Genomic DNA, 20,888 nt, shown 5'->3' with positions numbered 1-20,888 from the left:
TGAAATAATACCCTATCAAACTACAATATATGAAGTTCTTGGCTTTGTTGCCGAATGATGGGATGTTTTGGCTTCCATCACCAACAGAACTAATAATTTTTTTCCCCTGGCGGTCAAAACTCGTTTTCAATTGCCATTGCTTTGCAGGATTTCACAGGTTTCATAGTGTAGTGGTCATCACGTCTGCTTCACACGCAGAAGGTCCTGGGTTCAATCCCCAGTGAAACTAATCCGTTTTCGCTGTTGAGGTAATTTGCTATCAACAGGATTTCACAGGTTTCATAGTGTAGTGGTCATCACGTCTGCTTAACACGCAGAAGGTCCTGGGTTTAATCCTCAGTAAAACCAGTCTGTTCTTGGTGTTAAAATAATACCCTATCCAACTGCAATACATGAAGTTCTTGGCTTTGTTGCCGAATGACGGGATGTTTTAACTTCCATAACCAACAGAACTACGAATTTTTTTTTTTTCCTGGCAGTCAAATTTTGTCTCTAATTGCCATTACTTTGAAGGAATCACAGGTTTTAAAGTGTGGTGGTCATCAAGTCTGCTTCATATGCAGAACATTCTGGGTTCAATACCCAGTGAAACCAATCTGTTTTCGGTGTTGAAGTAATTTCCTATCAACCTGTAAAGTATGAAATTCTTGGTTTCGTTGCCAAATGACAATACATTTTGGCTTCTATCACAAGGAGAACTACGATTTTGGGTTTCTTTTTTATTGAACATTTTAGCAGAAAACATAATCCCATATTATAACAATCCTGTTTGTTTCAAAATTTATAGTTCCCATAAATACAAAAGCAAACGATTAAACTGTGTAGAAAAAAGTAACACATTCAATGTAATCTTCAATTTAAGCAATATCCCTTTGTAGGAATAAAACTGGTAAAATATGTAATAAAAATTGTAAATGTTTCATTACCAAAAACACTTTTCTTCAGCAATAAAAAGGCCCCATCAGTTACAATTCTGCTCTGCTTGCCAATACACAGTAACTTTTCAGAAGGTTTCATAGTGTAGTAGTCATCACGTCTGCTTAACACTGGTTCAATCCCCAGTAAAAGCAATCTGTTCTTGGTGTTGAAATAATACCCTATCAAACTACAATATATGAAGTTCTTGGCTTTGTTGCCGAATGATGGGATGTTTTGGCTTCCATCACCAACAGCACTAATAATTTTTTTCCCCTGGCTGTCAAAACTCGTTTTCAATTGCCATTGCTTTGCAGGATTTCACAGGTTTCATAGTGTAGTGGTCATCACGTCTGCTTCACACGCAGAAGGTCCTGGGTTCAATCCCCAGTGAAACCAATCTGTTTTCGCTGTTGAAGTAATTTGCTATCAACCTGTAATATATAAAATTCTTGGTTTCGTTGCCAAATGACAATACATTTTGGCTTCCATCACAAAGAGAACTACTATTTTGGGTTTCTTTTTTATTGTCCATTTTAGCAGAAAACATAATCCCATATTATAAAAATCCTGTTTGTTTAAAAATATATAGTTCCCATAAATACAAAAGCAAACGATTAAACTGTGTAGAAAAAAGTAACACATTCAATGTAAACTTCAATTTAAGCAATATCCCTTTGTAGGAATAAAACTGGTAAAATATGTAATAAAAATTGTAAATGTTTCATTACCAAAAACACTTTTCTTCAGCAATAAAAAGGCCCCATCAGTTACAATTCTGCTCTGCTTGCCAATACACAGTAACTTTTTAGGTTTCATAGTGTAGTAGTCATCACGTCTGCTTAACACTGGTTCAATCCCCAATAAAAGCAATCTGTTCTTGGTGTTGAAATAATACCCTATCAAACTACAATATATGAAGTTCTTGGCTTTGTTGCTGAATGATGGGATGTTTTGGCTTCCATCACCAACAGAACTAATAATTTTTTTCCCCTGGCGGTCAAAACTCGTTTTCAATTGCCATTGCTTTGCAGGATTTCACAGGTTTCATAGTGTAGTGGTCATCACGTCTGCTTCACACGCAGAAGGTCCTGGGTTCAATCCCCAGTGAAACCAATCCGTTTTCGCTGTTGAAGTAATTTGCTATCAACAGGATTTCACAGGTTTCATAGTGTAGTGGTCATCACGTCTGCTTAACACGCAGAAGGTCCTGGGTTTAATCCCCAGTAAAACCAGTTTGTTCTTGGTGTTAAAATAATACCCTATCCAACTGCAATACATGAAGTTCTTGGCTTTGTTGCCGAATGACGGGATGTTTTAGCTTCCATAACCAACAGAACTACGAATTTTTTTTTTTTCCTGGCAGTCAAATTTCGTCTCTAATTGCCATTACTTTGCAGGAATCACAGGTTTTAAAGTGTGGTGGTCATCAAGTCTGCTTCATATGCAGAACGTTCTGGGTTCAATACACAGTGAAACCAATCTGTTTTCGCTGACGAAGTAATTTGCTATCAACCTGTAATATATAAAATTCTTGGTTTCGTTGCCAAATGACAATACATTTTGGCTTCCATCACAAAGAGAACTACTATTTTGGGTTTCTTTTTTATTGTCCATTTTAGCAGAAAACATAATCCCATATTATAAAAATCCTGTTTGTTTAAAAATATATAGTTCCCATAAATACAAAAGCAAACGACTAAACTGTGTAGAAAAAAGTAACACATTCAATGTAAACTTCAATTTAAGCAATATCCCTTTGTAGGAATAAAACTGGTAAAATATGTAATAAAAATTGTAAATGTTTCATTACCAAAAATACTTTCCTTCAGCAATAAAAAGGCCCCGTCAGTCACAATTCTGCTCTGCTAGCCAATACACAGTAACTTTTCATCAGGTTTCATAGGGTAGTGGTCATCACGTCTGCTTAACACGCAGAAGGTCCTGGGTTCAATCCCCAGTGAAACCAATCTCTTCTTGGTGTTGAAATAATTCCCTATCCAACTACAATATATGAATTTCTTGGATTTGTTGCCGAATGACAGGATGTTTTGTCTTCCATCACCAACAGAACTTTGAATTTTTTTTTTTTCCCTGGCGGTCAAAACTCATCTCCAATTGCCATTGCTTTGCAGAATTTCACAGGTTTCATAGTGTAGTGGTTATCACGTCTGCTTAACACGCAGAAGGCCCTGGGTTCGATCCCCAGTGAAACCAGTCTCTTCTTGGTGTTGAAATAATACCCTATCCAAGTGCAATACATGAAGTTCTTGGCTTTGTTGCCGAATGACGGGATGTTTTAGCTTCCATAACCAACGGAACTACGAACTTTTTTTTTTTCCTGGCAGTCAAATTTCGTCTCTAATTGCCATTACTATGCAGGAATCACAGGTTTTAAAGTGTGGTGGTCATCAAGTCTGCTTCATATGCAGAACATTCTGGGTTCAATACCCAGTGAAACCAATCTGTTTTCGGTGTTGAAGTAATTTCCTATCAATCTGTAAAGTATGAAATTCTTGGTTTCGTTGCCAAATGACAATACATTTTGGCTTCTATCAGAAGGAGAACTACGATTTTGGGTTTCTTTTTTATTGAACATTTTAGCAGAAAACATAATCCCATATTATAACAATCCTGTTTGTTTCAAAATTTATAGTTCCCATAAATACAAAAGCAAACGAATAAACTGTGTAGAAAAAAGTAACACATTCAATGTAATCTTCAATTTAAGCAATATCCCTTTGTAGGAGTAAAACTGGTAAAATATGTAATAAAAATTGTAAATGTTTCATTACCAAAAACACTTTTCTTCAGCAATAAAAAGGCCCCGTCAGTTACAATTCTGCTCTGCTTGCCAATACATAGTAACTTTCCAGAAGGTTTCATAGTGTAGTAGTCATCACGTCTGCTTAACACTGGTTCAATCCCCAGTAAAAGCAATCTGTTCTCGGTGTTGAAATAATACCCTATCAAACTACAATATATGAAGTTCTTGGCTATGTTGCCGAATGATGGGATGTTTTGGCTTCCATCACCAACAGAACTAATAATTTTTTTCCACTGGCGGTCAAAACTCGTTTTCAATTGCCATTGCTTTGCAGGATTTCACAGGTTTCATAGTGTAGTGGTCAGCACGTCTGCGTCACACGCAAAAGGTCCTGGGTTCAATCCCCAGTGAAACCAATCTGTTTTCGCTGTTGAAGTAATTTGCTATCAACAGGATTTCACAGGTTTTATAGTGTAGTGGTCATCACGTCTGCTTAACACGCAGGAAGTCCTGGGTTTAATCCCCAGTAAAACCAGTCTGTTCTTGGTGTTGAAATAATACCTTATCCAACTACAATACATGAATTTCTTGGCTTTGTTGCCGAATGACGGGATGTTTTAGCTTCCATAACCAACAGAACTACGAATTTTTTTTTTCCTGGCAGTCAAAACTCGTCTCTAATTGCCATTACCTTGCAGGAATCACAGGTTTCATAGTGTAGTGGTCATCACGTCTGCTTCACACGCAGAAGGTCCTGGGTTCAATCCCCAGTGAAACCAATCTGTTTTCGCTGTTGAAGTAATTTGCTATCAACCTGTAATATATAAAATTCTTGGTTTCGTTGCCAAATGACAATACATTTTGGCTTCCATCACAAAGAGAACTACTATTTTGGGTTTCTTTTTTATTGTCCATTTTAGCAGAAAACATAATCCCATATTATAAAAATCCTGTTTGTTTAAAAATATATAGTTCCCATAAATACAAAAGCAAACGACTAAACTGTGTAGAAAAAAGTAACACATTCAATGTAAACTTCAATTTAAGCAATATCCCTTTGTAGGAATAAAACTGGTAAAATATGTAATAAAAATTGTAAATGTTTCATTACCAAAAATACTTTCCTTCAGCAATAAAAAGGCCCTGTCAGTCACAATTCTGCTCTGCTAGCCAATACACAGTAACTTTTCATCAGGATTCATAGTGTAGTGGTCATCATGTCTGCTTAACACGTAGAAGGTCATCACGTCTGCTTAACACGCAAAAGGTCATGGGTTTAATCCCCAGTAAAACCAGTCTGTTCTTGGTGTTGAAATAATACACTATCCAACTGCAATACATGAAGTTCTTGGCTTTGTTGCCGAATGATGGGATGTTTTAGCTTCCATAACCATTAGAACTACGAATTTTTTTTTTTCCTGGCAGTCAAAATTCGTCTCTAATTGCCATTACTTTGCAGGAATCACAGGTTTTAAAGTGTGGTGGTCATCAAGTCTGCTTCACATGCAGAACGTTCTGGGTTCAATACCCAGTGAAACCAATCTGTTTTCGGTGTTGAAGTAATTTCCTATTAACCTGTAAAGTATGAAATTCTTGGTTTCGTTGCCAAATGACAATACATTTTGGCTTCTATCACAAGGAGAACTACGATTTTGCGTTTCTTTTTTATTGAACATTTTAGCAGAAAACATAATCTCATATTATAACAATCCTGTTTGTTTCAAAATTTATAGTTCCCATAAATACAAAAGCAAACGATTAAACTGTGTAGAAAAAAGTAACACATTCAATGTAAGCTTCAATTTAAGCAATATCCCTTTGTAGGAATAAAACTGGTAAAATATGTAATAAAAATTGTAAATGTTTCATTACCAAAAACACTTTTCTTCAGCAATAAAAAGGCCCCATCAGTTACAATTCTGCTCAGCTTGCCAATACACAGTAACTTTCCAGAAGGTTTCATAGTGTAGTAGTCATCACGTCTGCTTAACACTGGTTCAATCCCCAGTAAAAGCAATCTGTTCTTGGTGTTGAAATAATACCCTATCAAACTACAATATATGAAGTTCTTGGCTTTGTTGCCGAATGATGGGATGTTTTGGCTTCCATCACCAACAGGACTAATAATTTTTTTCCCCTGGCGGTCAAAATTCGTTTTCAATTGCCATTGCTTTGCAGGATTTCACATGTTTCATAGTGCAGTGGTCATCACGTCTGCGTCACACGCAAAAGGTCCTGGGTTCAATCCCCAGTGAAACCAATCTGTTTTCGCTGTTGAAGTAATATGCTATCAACCTGTAATATATAAAATTCTTGGTTTCGTTGCCAAATGACAATACATTTTGGCTTCCATCACAAAGAGAACTACTATTTGGGTTTCTTTTTTATTGTCCATTTTAGCAGAAAACATAATCCCATATTATAACAATCCTGTTTGTTTCAAAATTTATAGTTCCCATAAATACAAAAGCAAACGATTAAACTGTGTAGAAAAAAGTAACACATTCAATGTAAACTTCAATTTAAGCAATATCCCTTTGTAGGAATAAAACTGGTAAAATATGTAATAAAAATTGTAAATGTTTCATTACCAAAAATACTTTCCTTCAGCAATAAAAAGGCCCCGTCAGTCACAATTCTGCTCTGCTAGCCAGTACACAGTAACTTTTCATTAAGATTCATAGTGTAGTGGTCATCACGTCTGCTTAACACGCAGAAAGTCCTGGGTTTAATCCCCTTTAAAACCAGTCTGTTCTTGGTGTTGAAATAATACCCTATGAAACTACAATATATGAAGTTCTTGGCTTTGTTGCAGAATGATGGGATGTTTTGGCTTCCATCACCAACAGACCTAAGATTTTTTTTTTTTTTCCCTGGCGGTCAAAACTCGTCTCCAATTGCCATTGCTTTGCAGGATTTCACAGGTTTCATAGTGTAGTGGTCATCAAAATTTATAGTTCCCATAAATACAAAAGCAAACGAATAAACTGTGTAGAAAAAAGTAACACATTCAATGTAATCTTCAATTTAAGCAATATCCCTTTGTAGGAGTAAAACTGGTAAAATATGTAATAAAAATTGTAAATGTTTCATTACCAAAAACACTTTTCTTCAGCAATAAAAAGGCCCCGTCAGTTACAATTCTGCTCTGCTTGCCAATACATAGTAACTTTCCAGAAGGTTTCATAGTGTAGTAGTCATCACGTCTGCTTAACACTGGTTCAATCCCCAGTAAAAGCAATCTGTTCTCGGTGTTGAAATAATACCCTATCAAACTACAATATATGAAGTTCTTGGCTATGTTGCCGAATGATGGGATGTTTTGGCTTCCATCACCAACAGAACTAATAATTTTTTTCCACTGGCGGTCAAAACTCGTTTTCAATTGCCATTGCTTTGCAGGATTTCACAGGTTTCATAGTGTAGTGGTCATCACGTCTGCTTCACACGCAGAAGGTCCTGGGTTCAATCCCCAGTGAAACCAATCTGTTTTCGCTGTTGAAGTAATTTGCTATCAACAGGATTTCACAGGTTTTATAGTGTAGTGGTCATCACGTCTGCTTAACACGCAGGAAGTCCTGGGTTTAATCCCCAGTAAAACCAGTCTGTTCTTGGTGTTGAAATAATACCTTATCCAACTACAATACATGAATTTCTTGGCTTTGTTGCCGAATGACGGGATGTTTTAGCTTCCATAACCAACAGAACTACGAATTTTTTTTTTTCCTGGCAGTCAAAACTCGTCTCTAATTGCCATTACTTTGCAGGAATCACAGGTTTCATAGTGTAGTGGTCATCACGTCTGCTTCACACGCAGAAGGTCCTGGGTTCAATCCCCAGTGAAACCAATCTGTTTTTGCTGTTGAAGTAATTTGCTATCAACCTGTAATATATAAAATTCTTGGTTTCGTTGCCAAATGACAATACATTTTGGCTTCCATCACAAAGAGAACTACTATTTTGGGTTTCTTTTTTATTGTCCATTTTAGCAGAAAACATAATCCCATATTATAAAAATCCTGTTTGTTTAAAAATATATAGTTCCCATAAATACAAAAGCAAACGACTAAACTGTGTAGAAAAAAGTAACACATTCAATGTAAACTTCAATTTAAGCAATATCCCTTTGTAGGAATAAAACTGGTAAAATATGTAATAAAAATTGTAAATGTTTCATTACCAAAAATACTTTCCTTCAGCAATAAAAAGGCCCTGTCAGTCACAATTCTGCTCTGCTAGCCAATACACAGTAACTTTTCATCAGGATTCATAGTGTAGTGGTCATCATGTCTGCTTAACACGTAGAAGGTCATCACGTCTGCTTAAAACCCAAAAGGTCATGGGTTTAATCCCCAGTAAAACCAGTCTGTTCTTGGTGTTGAAATAATACACTATCCAACTGCAATACATGAAGTTTTTGGCTTTGTTGCCGAATGATGGGATGTTTTAGCTTCCATAACCAACAGAACTACGAATTTTTTTTTTTCCTGGCAGTCAAAATTCGTCTCTAATTGCCATTACTTTGCAGGAATCACAGGTTTTAAAGTGTGGTGGTCATCAAGTCTGCTTCACATGCAGAACGTTCTGGGTTCAATACCCAGTGAAACCAATCTGTTTTCGGTGTTGAAGTAATTTCCTATTAACCTGTAAAGTATGAAATTCTTGGTTTCGTTGCCAAATGACAATACATTTTGGCTTCTATCACAAGGAGAACTACGATTTTGCGTTTCTTTTTTATTGAACATTTTAGCAGAAAACATAATCTCATATTATAACAATCCTGTTTGTTTCAAAATTTATAGTTCCCATAAATACAAAAGCAAACGATTAAACTGTGTAGAAAAAAGTAACACATTCAATGTAAGCTTCAATTTAAGCAATATCCCTTTGTAGGAATAAAACTGGTAAAATATGTAATAAAAATTGTAAATGTTTCATTACCAAAAACACTTTTCTTCAGCAATAAAAAGGCCCCATCAGTTACAATTCTGCTCTGCTTGCCAATACACAGTAACTTTCCAGAAGGTTTCATAGTGTAGTAGTCATCACGTCTGCTTAACACTGGTTCAATCCCCAGTAAAAGCAATCTGTTCTTGGTGTTGAAATAATACCCTATCAAACTACAATATATGAAGTTCTTGGCTTTGTTGCCGAATGATGGGATGTTTTGGCTTCCATCACCAACAGGACTAATAATTTTTTTCCCCTGGCGGTCAAAATTCGTTTTCAATTGCCATTGCTTTGCAGGATTTCACATGTTTCATAGTGTAGTGGTCATCACGTCTGCGTCACACGCAAAAGGTCCTGGGTTCAATCCCCAGTGAAACCAATCTGTTTTCGCTGTTGAAGAAATATGCTATCAACCTGTAATATATAAAATTCTTGGTTTCGTTGCCAAATGACAATACATTTTGGCTTCCATCACAAAGAGAACTACTATTTGGGTTTCTTTTTTATTGTCCATTTTAGCAGAAAACATAATCCCATATTATAACAATCCTGTTTGTTTCAAAATTTATAGTTCCCATAAATACAAAAGCAAACGATTAAACTGTGTAGAAAAAAGTAACACATTCAATGTAAACTTCAATTTAAGCAATATCCCTTTGTAGGAATAAAACTGGTAAAATATGTAATAAAAATTGTAAATGTTTCATTACCAAAAATACTTTCCTTCAGCAATAAAAAGGCCCCGTCAGTCACAATTCTGCTCTGCTAGCCAGTACACAGTAACTTTTCATTAAGATTCATAGTGTAGTGGTCATCACGTCTGCTTAACACACAGAAAGTCCTGGGTTTAATCCCCAGTAAAACCAGTCTGTTCTTGGTGTTGAAATAATACCCTATGAAACTACAATATATGAAGTTCTTGGCTTTGTTGCAGAATGATGGGATGTTTTGGCTTCCATCACCAACAGACCTAAGATTTTTTTTTTTTTTCCCTGGCGGTCAAAACTCGTCTCCAATTGCCATTGCTTTGCAGGATTTCACAGGTTTCATAGTGTAGTGGTCATCACGTCTGCTTAACACGCAGAAGGTCCTGGGTTCAATCCCCAGTGAAACCAGTCTCTTCTTGGTGTTGAAATAATACCCTATCCAACTGCAATACATGAAGTTCTTGGCTTTGTTGCCGAATGACAGGATGTTTTAGCTTCCATAACCAACAGAACTACGAATTTTTTTTTTTTCCTGGCAGTCAACTTTCGTCTCTAATTGCCATTACTTTGCAGGAATCACAGGTTTTAAATTGTGGTGGTCATCAAGTCTGCTTCATATGCAGAACGTTCTGGGTTCAATACACAGTGAAACCAATCTGTTTTCGGTGTTGGAGTAATTTCCTATCAACCTGTAAAGTATGACATTCTTGGTTTCGTTGCCAAATGACAATACATTTTGGCTTCTATCACAAGGAGAACTACGATTTTGCGTTTCTTTTTTATTGAACATTTTAGCAGAAAACATAATCCCATATTATAACAATCCTGTTTGTTTCAAAATTTATAGTTCCCATAAATACAAAACCAAACGATTAAACTGTGTAGAAAAAAGTAACACATTCAATGTAAACTTCAATTTAAGCAATATCCCTTTGTAGGAATAAAACTGGTAAAATATGTAATAAAAATTGTAAATGTTTTATTGCCAAAAACACTTTTCTTCAGCAATAAAAAGGCCCCATCAGTTACAGTTCTGCTCTGCTTGCCAATACACAGTAACTTTCCAGAAGGTTTCATAGTGTAGTAGTCATCACATCTGCTTAACACTGGTTCAATCCCCAGTAAAAGCAATCTGTTCTTGGTGTTGAAATAATACCCTATCAAACTACAATATATGAAGTTCTTGGCTTTGTTGCCGAATGATGGGTTGTTTTGTCTTCCATCACCAACAGAACTAATAATTTTTTTCCCCTGGCGGTCAAAACTCGTTTTCAATTGCCATTGCTTTGCAGGATTTCACAGGTTTCATAGTGTAGTGGTCATCACGTCTGCTTCACACGCAGAAGGTCCTGGGTTCAATCCCCAGTGAAACCAATCCGTTTTCGCTGTTGAAGTAATTTGCTATCAACAGGATTTCACAGGTTTCATAGTATAGTGGTCATCACGTCTGCTTAACACGCAGAAGGTCCTGTGTTTAATCCCCAGTAAAACCAGTCTGTTCTTGGTGTTGAAATAATACCCTATCCAACTGCAATACATGAAGTTCTTGGCTTTGTTGCCTAATGACGGGATGTTTTAGCTTCCATAACCAACAGAACTACGAATTTTTGTTTTTTTTCCTGGCAGTCAAATTTCGTCTCTAATTGCCATTACTTTGCAGGAATCACAGGTTTTAAAGTGTGGTGGTCATCAAGTCTGCTTCATATGCAGAACGTTCTGGGTTCAATACCCAGTGAAACCAATCTGTTTTCGGTGTTGAAGTAATTTCCTATCAACCTGTAAAGTATGAAATTCTTGGTATCGTTGCCAAATGACAATACATTTTGGCTTCTATCACAAGGAGAACTACGATTTTGGGTTTCTTTTTATTGAACATTTTAGCAGAAAACATAATCCCATATTATAACAATCCTGTTTGTTTCAAAATTTATAGTTCCCATAAATACAAAAGCAAACGATTAAACTGTGTAGAAAAAAGTAACACATTCAATGTAATCTTCAATTTAAGCAATATCCCTTTGTAGGAATAAAACTGGTAAAATATGTAATAAAAATTGTAAATGTTTCATTACCAAAAACACTTTTCTTCAGCAATAAAAAGGCCCCATCAGTTACAATTCTGCTCTGCTAGCCAATACACAGTAACTTTCCAGAAGGTTTCATAGTGGAGTAGTCATCACGTCTGCTTAACACTGGTTCAATCCCCAGTAAAAGCAATCTGTTCTTGGTGTTGAAATAATACCCTATCAAACTACAATATATGAAGTTCTTGGCTTTGTTGCCGAATGATGGGATGTTTTGGCTTCCATCACCAACAGAACTAATAATTTTTTTCCCCTGGCTGGCAAAACTCGTTTTCAATTGCCATTGCTTTCCAGGATTTCACAGGTTTCATAGTGTAGTGGTCATCATATCTGCTTCACACGCAGAAGGTCCTGGGTTCAATCCTCAGTGAAACCAATCTGTTTTCGCTGTTGAAGTAATTTGCTATTAACCTGTAATATATAAAATTCTTGATTTCGTTGCCAAATGACAATACATTTTGGCTTCCATCACAAAGAGAACTATTATTTTGGGTTTCTTTTTCATTGTCCATTTTAGCAGAAAACATAATCCCTTATTATAAAAATCCTGTTTGTTTAAAAATATATAGTTCCCATAAATACAAAAGCAAACGACTAAACTGTGTAGAAAAAAGTAACACATTCAATGTAAACTTCAATTTAAGCAATATCCCTTTGTAGGAATAAAACTGGTAAAATATGTAATAAAAATTGTAAATGTTTCATTACCAAAAATACTTTCCTTCAGCAATAAAAAGGCCCCGTCAGTCACAATTCTGCTCTGCTAGCCAATACACAGTAACTTTTCATCAGGTTTCATAGTGTAGTGGTCATCACGTCTGCTTAACACGCAGAAGGTCCTGGGTTCAATCCCCAGTGAAACCAGTCTCTTCTTGGTGTTGAAATAATACCCTATACAACTGCAATACATGAAGTTCTTGGCTTTGTTGCCGAATGACGGGATGTTTTAGCTTCCATAACCAACAGAACTACGAATTTTTTTTTTTCCTGGCAGTCAAATTTCGTCTCTAATTGCCATTACTTTGCAGGAATCACAGGTTTTAAATTGTGGTGGTCATCAAGTCTGCTTCATATGCAGAACGTTCTGGGTTCAATACACAGTGAAACCAATCTGTTTTCGGTGTTGAAGTAATTTCCTATCAACCTGTAAAGTATGAAATTCTTGGTTTCGTTGCCAAATGACAATACATTTTGGCTTCTATCACAAGGAGAACTACGATTTTGCGTTTCTTTTTTATTGAACATTTTAGCAGAAAACATAATCCCATATTATAACAATCCTGTTTGTTTCAAAATTTATAGTTCCCATAAATACAAAACCAAACGATTAAACTGTGTAGAAAAAAGTAACACATTCAATGTAAACTTCAATTTAAGCAATATCCCTTTGTAGGAATAAAACTGGTAAAATATGTAATAAAAATTGTAAATGTTTCATTACCAAAAACACTTTTCTTCAGCAATAAAAAGGCCCCATCAGTTACAGTTCTGCTCTGCTTGCCAATACACAGTAACTTTCCAGAAGGTTTCATAGTGTAGTAGTCATCACATCTGCTTAACACTGGTTCAATCCCCAGTAAAAGCAATCTGTTCTTGGTGTTGAAATAATACCCTATCAAACTACAATATATGAAGTTCTTGGCTTTGTTGCCGAATGATGGGTTGTTTTGTCTTCCATCACCAACAGAACTAATAATTTTTTTCCCCTGGCGGTCAAAACTCGTTTTCAATTGCCATTGCTTTGCAGGATTTCACAGGTTTCATAGTGTAGTGGTCATCACGTCTGCTTCACACGCAGAAGGTCCTGGGTTCAATCCCCAGTGAAACCAATCCGTTTTCGCTGTTTAAGTAATATGCTATCAACAGGATTTCACAGGTTTCATAGTATAGTGGTCATCATGTCTGCTTAACACGTAGAAGGTCATCACGTCTGCTTAACACGCAGAAGGTCATGGGTTTAATCCCCAGTAAAACCAGTCTGTTCTTAGTGTTGAAATAATAAACTATCCAACTGCAATACATGAAGTTCTTGGCTTTGTTGCCGAATGACGGGATGTTTTAGCTTCCATAACCAACAGAACTACGAATTTTTGTTTTTTTTCCTGGCAGTCAAATTTCGTCTCTAATTGCCATTACTTTGCAGGAATCACAGGTTTTAAAGTGTGGTGGTCATCAAGTCTGCTTCATATGCAGTACGTTCTGGGTTCAATACCCAGTGAAACCAATCTGTTTTCGGTGTTGAAGTAATTTCCTATCAACCTGTAAAGTATGAAATTCTTGGTATCGTTGCCAAATGACAATACATTTTGGCTTCTATCACAAGGAGAACTACGATTTTGGGTTTCTTTTTATTGAACATTTTAGCAGAAAACATAATCCCATATTATAACAATCCTGTTTGTTTCAAAATTTATAGTTCCCATAAATACAAAAGCAAACGATTAAACTGTGTAGAAAAAAGTAACACATTCAATGTAATCTTCAATTTAAGCAATATCCCTTTGTAGGAATAAAACTGGTAAAATATGTAATAAAAATTGTAAATGTTTCATTAACAAAAACACTTTTCTTCAGCAATAAAAAGGCCCCATCAGTTACAATTCTGCTCTGCTTGCCAATACACAGTAACTTTCCAGAAGGTTTCATAGTGTAGTAGTCATCACGTCTGCTTAACACTGGTTCAATCCCCAGTAAAAGCAATCTGTTCTCGGTGTTGAAATAATACCCTATCAAACTACAATATATGAAGTTCTTGGCTATGTTGCCGAATGATGGGATGTTTTGGCTTCCATCACCAACAGAACTAATAATTTTTTTCCACTGGCGGTCAAAACTCGTTTTCAATTGCCATTGCTTTGCAGGATTTCACAGGTTTCATAGTGTAGTGGTCATCACGTCTGCTTCACACGCAGAAGGTCCTGGGTTCAATCCCCAGTGAAACCAATCTGTTTTCGCTGTTGAAGTAATTTGCTATCAACAGGATTTCACAGGTTTTATAGTGTAGTGGTCATCACGTCTGCTTAACACGCAGGAAGTCCTGGGTTTAATCCCCAGTAAAACCAGTCTGTTCTTGGTGTTGAAATAATACCTTATCCAACTACAATACATGAATTTCTTGGCTTTGTTGCCGAATGACGGGATGTTTTAGCTTCCATAACCAACAGAACTACGAATTTTTTTTTTTCCTGGCAGTCAAAACTCGTCTCTAATTGCCATTACTTTGCAGGAATCACAGGTTTCATAGTGTAGTGGTCATCACGTCTGCTTCACACGCAGAAGGTCCTGGGTTCAATCCCCAGTGAAACCAATCTGTTTTTGCTGTTGAAGTAATTTGCTATCAACCTGTAATATATAAAATTCTTGGTTTCGTTGCCAAATGACAATACATTTTGGCTTCCATCACAAAGAGAACTACTATTTTGGGTTTCTTTTTTATTGTCCATTTTAGCAGAAAACATAATCCCATATTATAAAAATCCTGTTTGTTTAAAAATATATAGTTCCCATAAATACAAAAGCAAACGACTAAACTGTGTAGAAAAAAGTAACACATTCAATGTAAACTTCAATTTAAGCAATATCCCTTTGTAGGAATAAAACTGGTAAAATATGTAATAAAAATTGTAAATGTTTCATTACCAAAAATACTTTCCTTCAGCAATAAAAAGGCCCTGTCAGTCACAATTCTGCTCTGCTAGCCAATACACAGTAACTTTTCATCAGGATTCATAGTGTAGTGGTCATCATGTCTGCTTAACACGTAGAAGGTCATCACGTCTGCTTAAAACCCAAAAGGTCATGGGTTTAATCCCCAGTAAAACCAGTCTGTTCTTGGTGTTGAAATAATACACTATCCAACTGCAATACATGAAGTTTTTGGCTTTGTTGCCGAATGATGGGATGTTTTAGCTTCCATAACCAACAGAACTACGAATTTTTTTTTTTCCTGGCAGTCAAAATTCGTCTCTAATTGCCATTACTTTGCAGGAATCACAGGTTTTAAAGTGTGGTGGTCATCAAGTCTGCTTCACATGCAGAACGTTCTGGGTTCAATACCCAGTGAAACCAATCTGTTTTCGGTGTTGAAGTAATTTCCTATTAACCTGTAAAGTATGAAATTCTTGGTTTCGTTGCCAAATGACAATACATTTTGGCTTCTATCACAAGGAGAACTACGATTTTGCGTTTCTTTTTTATTGAACATTTTAGCAGAAAACATAATCTCATATTATAACAATCCTGTTTGTTTCAAAATTTATAGTTCCCATAAATACAAAAGCAAACGATTAAACTGTGTAGAAAAAAGTAACACATTCAATGTAAGCTTCAATTTAAGCAATATCCCTTTGTAGGAATAAAACTGGTAAAATATGTAATAAAAATTGTAAATGTTTCATTACCAAAAACACTTTTCTTCAGCAATAAAAAGGCCCCATCAGTTACAATTCTGCTCTGCTTGCCAATACACAGTAACTTTCCAGAAGGTTTCATAGTGTAGTAGTCATCACGTCTGCTTAACACTGGTTCAATCCCCAGTAAAAGCAATCTGTTCTTGGTGTTGAAATAATACCCTATCAAACTACAATATATGAAGTTCTTGGCTTTGTTGCCGAATGATGGGATGTTTTGGCTTCCATCACCAACAGGACTAATAATTTTTTTCCCCTGGCGGTCAAAATTCGTTTTCAATTGCCATTGCTTTGCAGGATTTCACATGTTTCATAGTGTAGTGGTCATCACGTCTGCGTCACACGCAAAAGGTCCTGGGTTCAATCCCCAGTGAAACCAATCTGTTTTCGCTGTTGAAGAAATATGCTATCAACCTGTAATATATAAAATTCTTGGTTTCGTTGCCAAATGACAATACATTTTGGCTTCCATCACAAAGAGAACTACTATTTGGGTTTCTTTTTTATTGTCCATTTTAGCAGAAAACATAATCCCATATTATAACAATCCTGTTTGTTTCAAAATTTATAGTTCCCATAAATACAAAAGCAAACGATTAAACTGTGTAGAAAAAAGTAACACATTCAATGTAAACTTCAATTTAAGCAATATCCCTTTGTAGGAATAAAACTGGTAAAATATGTAATAAAAATTGTAAATGTTTCATTACCAAAAATACTTTCCTTCAGCAATAAAAAGGCCCCGTCAGTCACAATTCTGCTCTGCTAGCCAGTACACAGTAACTTTTCATTAAGATTCATAGTGTAGTGGTCATCACGTCTGCTTAACACACAGAAAGTCCTGGGTTTAATCCCCAGTAAAACCAGTCTGTTCTTGGTGTTGAAATAATACCCTATGAAACTACAATATATGAAGTTCTTGGCTTTGTTGCAGAATGATGGGATGTTTTGGCTTCCATCACCAACAGACCTAAGATTTTTTTTTTTTTTCCCTGGCGGTCAAAACTCGTCTCCAATTGCCATTGCTTTGCAGGATTTCACAGGTTTCATAGTGTAGTGGTCATCACGTCTGCTTAACACGCAGAAGGTCCTGGGTTCAATCCCCAGTGAAACCAGTCTCTTCTTGGTGTTGAAATAATACCCTATCCAACTGCAATACATGAAGTTCTTGGCTTTGTTGCCGAATGACAGGATGTTTTAGCTTCCATAACCAACAGAACTACGAATTTTTTTTTTTTCCTGGCAGTCAACTTTCGTCTCTAATTGCCATTACTTTGCAGGAATCACAGGTTTTAAATTGTGGTGGTCATCAAGTCTGCTTCATATGCAGAACGTTCTGGGTTCAATACACAGTGAAACCAATCTGTTTTCGGTGTTGGAGTAATTTCCTATCAACCTGTAAAGTATGACATTCTTGGTTTCGTTGCCAAATGACAATACATTTTGGCTTCTATCACAAGGAGAACTACGATTTTGCGTTTCTTTTTTATTGAACATTTTAGCAGAAAACATAATCCCATATTATAACAATCCTGTTTGTTTCAAAATTTATAGTTCCCATAAATACAAAACCAAACGATTAAACTGTGTAGAAAAAAGTAACACATTCAATGTAAACTTCAATTTAAGCAATATCCCTTTGTAGGAATAAAACTGGTAAAATATGTAATAAAAATTGTAAATGTTTTATTGCCAAAAACACTTTTCTTCAGCAATAAAAAGGCCCCATCAGTTACAGTTCTGCTCTGCTTGCCAATACACAGTAACTTTCCAGAAGGTTTCATAGTGTAGTAGTCATCACATCTGCTTAACACTGGTTCAATCCCCAGTAAAAGCAATCTGTTCTTGGTGTTGAAATAATACCCTATCAAACTACAATATATGAAGTTCTTGGCTTTGTTGCCGAATGATGGGTTGTTTTGTCTTCCATCACCAACAGAACTAATAATTTTTTTCCCCTGGCGGTCAAAACTCGTTTTCAATTGCCATTGCTTTGCAGGATTTCACAGGTTTCATAGTGTAGTGGTCATCACGTCTGCTTCACACGCAGAAGGTCCTGGGTTCAATCCCCAGTGAAACCAATCCGTTTTCGCTGTTGAAGTAATTTGCTATCAACAGGATTTCACAGGTTTCATAGTATAGTGGTCATCACGTCTGCTTAACACGCAGAAGGTCCTGTGTTTAATCCCCAGTAAAACCAGTCTGTTCTTGGTGTTGAAATAATACCCTATCCAACTGCAATACATGAAGTTCTTGGCTTTGTTGCCTAATGACGGGATGTTTTAGCTTCCATAACCAACAGAACTACGAATTTTTGTTTTTTTTCCTGGCAGTCAAATTTCGTCTCTAATTGCCATTACTTTGCAGGAATCACAGGTTTTAAAGTGTGGTGGTCATCAAGTCTGCTTCATATGCAGAACGTTCTGGGTTCAATACCCAGTGAAACCAATCTGTTTTCGGTGTTGAAGTAATTTCCTATCAACCTGTAAAGTATGAAATTCTTGGTATCGTTGCCAAATGACAATACATTTTGGCTTCTATCACAAGGAGAACTACGATTTTGGGTTTCTTTTTATTGAACATTTTAGCAGAAAACATAATCCCATATTATAACAATCCTGTTTGTTTCAAAATTTATAGTTCCCATAAATACAAAAGCAAACGATTAAACTGTGTAGAAAAAAGTAACACATTCAATGTAATCTTCAATTTAAGCAATATCCCTTTGTAGGAATAAAACTGGTAAAATATGTAATAAAAATTGTAAATGTTTCATTACCAAAAACACTTTTCTTCAGCAATAAAAAGGCCCCATCAGTTACAATTCTGCTCTGCTAGCCAATACACAGTAACTTTCCAGAAGGTTTCATAGTGGAGTAGTCATCACGTCTGCTTAACACTGGTTCAATCCCCAGTAAAAGCAATCTGTTCTTGGTGTTGAAATAATACCCTATCAAACTACAATATATGAAGTTCTTGGCTTTGTTGCCGAATGATGGGATGTTTTGGCTTCCATCACCAACAGAACTAATAATTTTTTTCCCCTGGCTGGCAAAACTCGTTTTCAATTGCCATTGCTTTCCAGGATTTCACAGGTTTCATAGTGTAGTGGTCATCATATCTGCTTCACACGCAGAAGGTCCTGGGTTCAATCCTCAGTGAAACCAATCTGTTTTCGCTGTTGAAGTAATTTGCTATTAACCTGTAATATATAAAATTCTTGATTTCGTTGCCAAATGACAATACATTTTGGCTTCCATCACAAAGAGAACTATTATTTTGGGTTTCTTTTTCATTGTCCATTTTAGCAGAAAACATAATCCCTTATTATAAAAATCCTGTTTGTTTAAAAATATATAGTTCCCATAAATACAAAAGCAAACGACTAAACTGTGTAGAAAAAAGTAACACATTCAATGTAAACTTCAATTTAAGCAATATCCCTTTGTAGGAATAAAACTGGTAAAATATGTAATAAAAATTGTAAATGTTTCATTACCAAAAATACTTTCCTTCAGCAATAAAAAGGCCCCGTCAGTCACAATTCTGCTCTGCTAGCCAATACACAGTAACTTTTCATCAGGTTTCATAGTGTAGTGGTCATCACGTCTGCTTAACACGCAGAAGGTCCTGGGTTCAATCCCCAGTGAAACCAGTCTCTTCTTGGTGTTGAAATAATACCCTATACAACTGCAATACATGAAGTTCTTGGCTTTGTTGCCGAATGACGGGATGTTTTAGCTTCCATAACCAACAGAACTACGAATTTTTTTTTTTCCTGGCAGTCAAATTTCGTCTCTAATTGCCATTACTTTGCAGGAATCACAGGTTTTAAATTGTGGTGGTCATCAAGTCTGCTTCATATGCAGAACGTTCTGGGTTCAATACACAGTGAAACCAATCTGTTTTCGGTGTTGAAGTAATTTCCTATCAACCTGTAAAGTATGAAATTCTTGGTTTCGTTGCCAAATGACAATACATTTTGGCTTCTATCACAAGGAGAACTACGATTTTGCGTTTCTTTTTTATTGAACATTTTAGCAGAAAACATAATCCCATATTATAACAATCCTGTTTGTTTCAAAATTTATAGTTCCCATAAATACAAAACCAAACGATTAAACTGTGTAGAAAAAAGTAACACATTCAATGTAAACTTCAATTTAAGCAATATCCCTTTGTAGGAATAAAACTGGTAAAATATGTAATAAAAATTGTAAATGTTTCATTACCAAAAACACTTTTCTTCAGCAATAAAAAGGCCCCATCAGTTACAGTTCTGCTCTGCTTGCCAATACACAGTAACTTTCCAGAAGGTTTCATAGTGTAGTAGTCATCACATCTGCTTAACACTGGTTCAATCCCCAGTAAAAGCAATCTGTTCTTGGTGTTGAAATAATACCCTATCAAACTACAATATATGAAGTTCTTGGCTTTGTTGCCGAATGATGGGTTGTTTTGTCTTCCATCACCAACAGAACTAATAATTTTTTTCCCCTGGCGGTCAAAACTCGTTTTCAATTGCCATTGCTTTGCAGGATTTCACAGGTTTCATAGTGTAGTGGTCATCACGTCTGCTTCACACGCAGAAGGTCCTGGGTTCAATCCCCAGTGAAACCAATCCGTTTTCGCTGTTTAAGTAATATGCTATCAACAGGATTTCACAGGTTTCATAGTATAGTGGTCATCATGTCTGCTTAACACGTAGAAGGTCATCACGTCTGCTTAACACGCAGAAGGTCATGGGTTTAATCCCCAGTAAAACCAGTCTGTTCTTAGTGTTGAAATAATAAACTATCCAACTGCAATACATGAAGTTCTTGGCTTTGTTGCCGAATGACGGGATGTTTTAGCTTCCATAACCAACAGAACTACGAATTTTTGTTTTTTTTCCTGGCAGTCAAATTTCGTCTCTAATTGCCATTACTTTGCAGGAATCACAGGTTTTAAAGTGTGGTGGTCATCAAGTCTGCTTCATATGCAGTACGTTCTGGGTTCAATACCCAGTGAAACCAATCTGTTTTCGGTGTTGAAGTAATTTCCTATCAACCTGTAA

General features: G+C 36.1%; 16 non-coding genes across 16 annotated transcripts; all 16 read left to right on the top strand.

The window, feature by feature from the left end:
• Positions 1–1,241: 1,241 nt before the first annotated feature.
• On the top strand, positions 1,242–1,314 carry TRNAV-CAC (transfer RNA valine (anticodon CAC)). Its single transcript has one exon. It is a non-coding gene; the product is annotated as a tRNA-Val (tRNA).
• A 644-nt stretch (positions 1,315–1,958) lies between these two features.
• On the top strand, positions 1,959–2,031 carry TRNAV-CAC (transfer RNA valine (anticodon CAC)). Its single transcript has one exon. It is a non-coding gene; the product is annotated as a tRNA-Val (tRNA).
• Positions 2,032–3,059: 1,028 nt separating this feature from the next.
• On the top strand, positions 3,060–3,132 carry TRNAV-AAC (transfer RNA valine (anticodon AAC)). The gene has a single exon. It is a non-coding gene; the product is annotated as a tRNA-Val (tRNA).
• A 1,256-nt stretch (positions 3,133–4,388) lies between these two features.
• On the top strand, positions 4,389–4,461 carry TRNAV-CAC (transfer RNA valine (anticodon CAC)). Its single transcript has one exon. It is a non-coding gene; the product is annotated as a tRNA-Val (tRNA).
• A 2,632-nt stretch (positions 4,462–7,093) lies between these two features.
• TRNAV-CAC (transfer RNA valine (anticodon CAC)) lies at positions 7,094–7,166 on the top strand. Its single transcript has one exon. It is a non-coding gene; the product is annotated as a tRNA-Val (tRNA).
• A 291-nt stretch (positions 7,167–7,457) lies between these two features.
• Positions 7,458–7,530, top strand: TRNAV-CAC (transfer RNA valine (anticodon CAC)). Its single transcript has one exon. It is a non-coding gene; the product is annotated as a tRNA-Val (tRNA).
• Positions 7,531–9,674: 2,144 nt separating this feature from the next.
• On the top strand, positions 9,675–9,747 carry TRNAV-AAC (transfer RNA valine (anticodon AAC)). The gene has a single exon. It is a non-coding gene; the product is annotated as a tRNA-Val (tRNA).
• Positions 9,748–10,640: 893 nt separating this feature from the next.
• Positions 10,641–10,713, top strand: TRNAV-CAC (transfer RNA valine (anticodon CAC)). Its single transcript has one exon. It is a non-coding gene; the product is annotated as a tRNA-Val (tRNA).
• Positions 10,714–12,214: 1,501 nt separating this feature from the next.
• TRNAV-AAC (transfer RNA valine (anticodon AAC)) lies at positions 12,215–12,287 on the top strand. The gene has a single exon. It is a non-coding gene; the product is annotated as a tRNA-Val (tRNA).
• Positions 12,288–13,179: 892 nt separating this feature from the next.
• On the top strand, positions 13,180–13,252 carry TRNAV-CAC (transfer RNA valine (anticodon CAC)). The gene has a single exon. It is a non-coding gene; the product is annotated as a tRNA-Val (tRNA).
• A 1,041-nt stretch (positions 13,253–14,293) lies between these two features.
• Positions 14,294–14,366, top strand: TRNAV-CAC (transfer RNA valine (anticodon CAC)). Its single transcript has one exon. It is a non-coding gene; the product is annotated as a tRNA-Val (tRNA).
• Positions 14,367–14,657: 291 nt separating this feature from the next.
• TRNAV-CAC (transfer RNA valine (anticodon CAC)) lies at positions 14,658–14,730 on the top strand. The gene has a single exon. It is a non-coding gene; the product is annotated as a tRNA-Val (tRNA).
• A 2,144-nt stretch (positions 14,731–16,874) lies between these two features.
• On the top strand, positions 16,875–16,947 carry TRNAV-AAC (transfer RNA valine (anticodon AAC)). Its single transcript has one exon. It is a non-coding gene; the product is annotated as a tRNA-Val (tRNA).
• Positions 16,948–17,840: 893 nt separating this feature from the next.
• On the top strand, positions 17,841–17,913 carry TRNAV-CAC (transfer RNA valine (anticodon CAC)). Its single transcript has one exon. It is a non-coding gene; the product is annotated as a tRNA-Val (tRNA).
• Positions 17,914–19,414: 1,501 nt separating this feature from the next.
• On the top strand, positions 19,415–19,487 carry TRNAV-AAC (transfer RNA valine (anticodon AAC)). Its single transcript has one exon. It is a non-coding gene; the product is annotated as a tRNA-Val (tRNA).
• Positions 19,488–20,379: 892 nt separating this feature from the next.
• TRNAV-CAC (transfer RNA valine (anticodon CAC)) lies at positions 20,380–20,452 on the top strand. Its single transcript has one exon. It is a non-coding gene; the product is annotated as a tRNA-Val (tRNA).
• Positions 20,453–20,888: the final 436 nt, after the last annotated feature.

This window comes from Anomaloglossus baeobatrachus, unplaced genomic scaffold, assembly GCF_048569485.1.
Source record: "Anomaloglossus baeobatrachus isolate aAnoBae1 unplaced genomic scaffold, aAnoBae1.hap1 Scaffold_2558, whole genome shotgun sequence".
Lineage (NCBI taxonomy): Eukaryota > Metazoa > Chordata > Amphibia > Anura > Aromobatidae > Anomaloglossus > Anomaloglossus baeobatrachus.
This window is presented reverse-complemented; position numbering and strand designations above follow the sequence as displayed.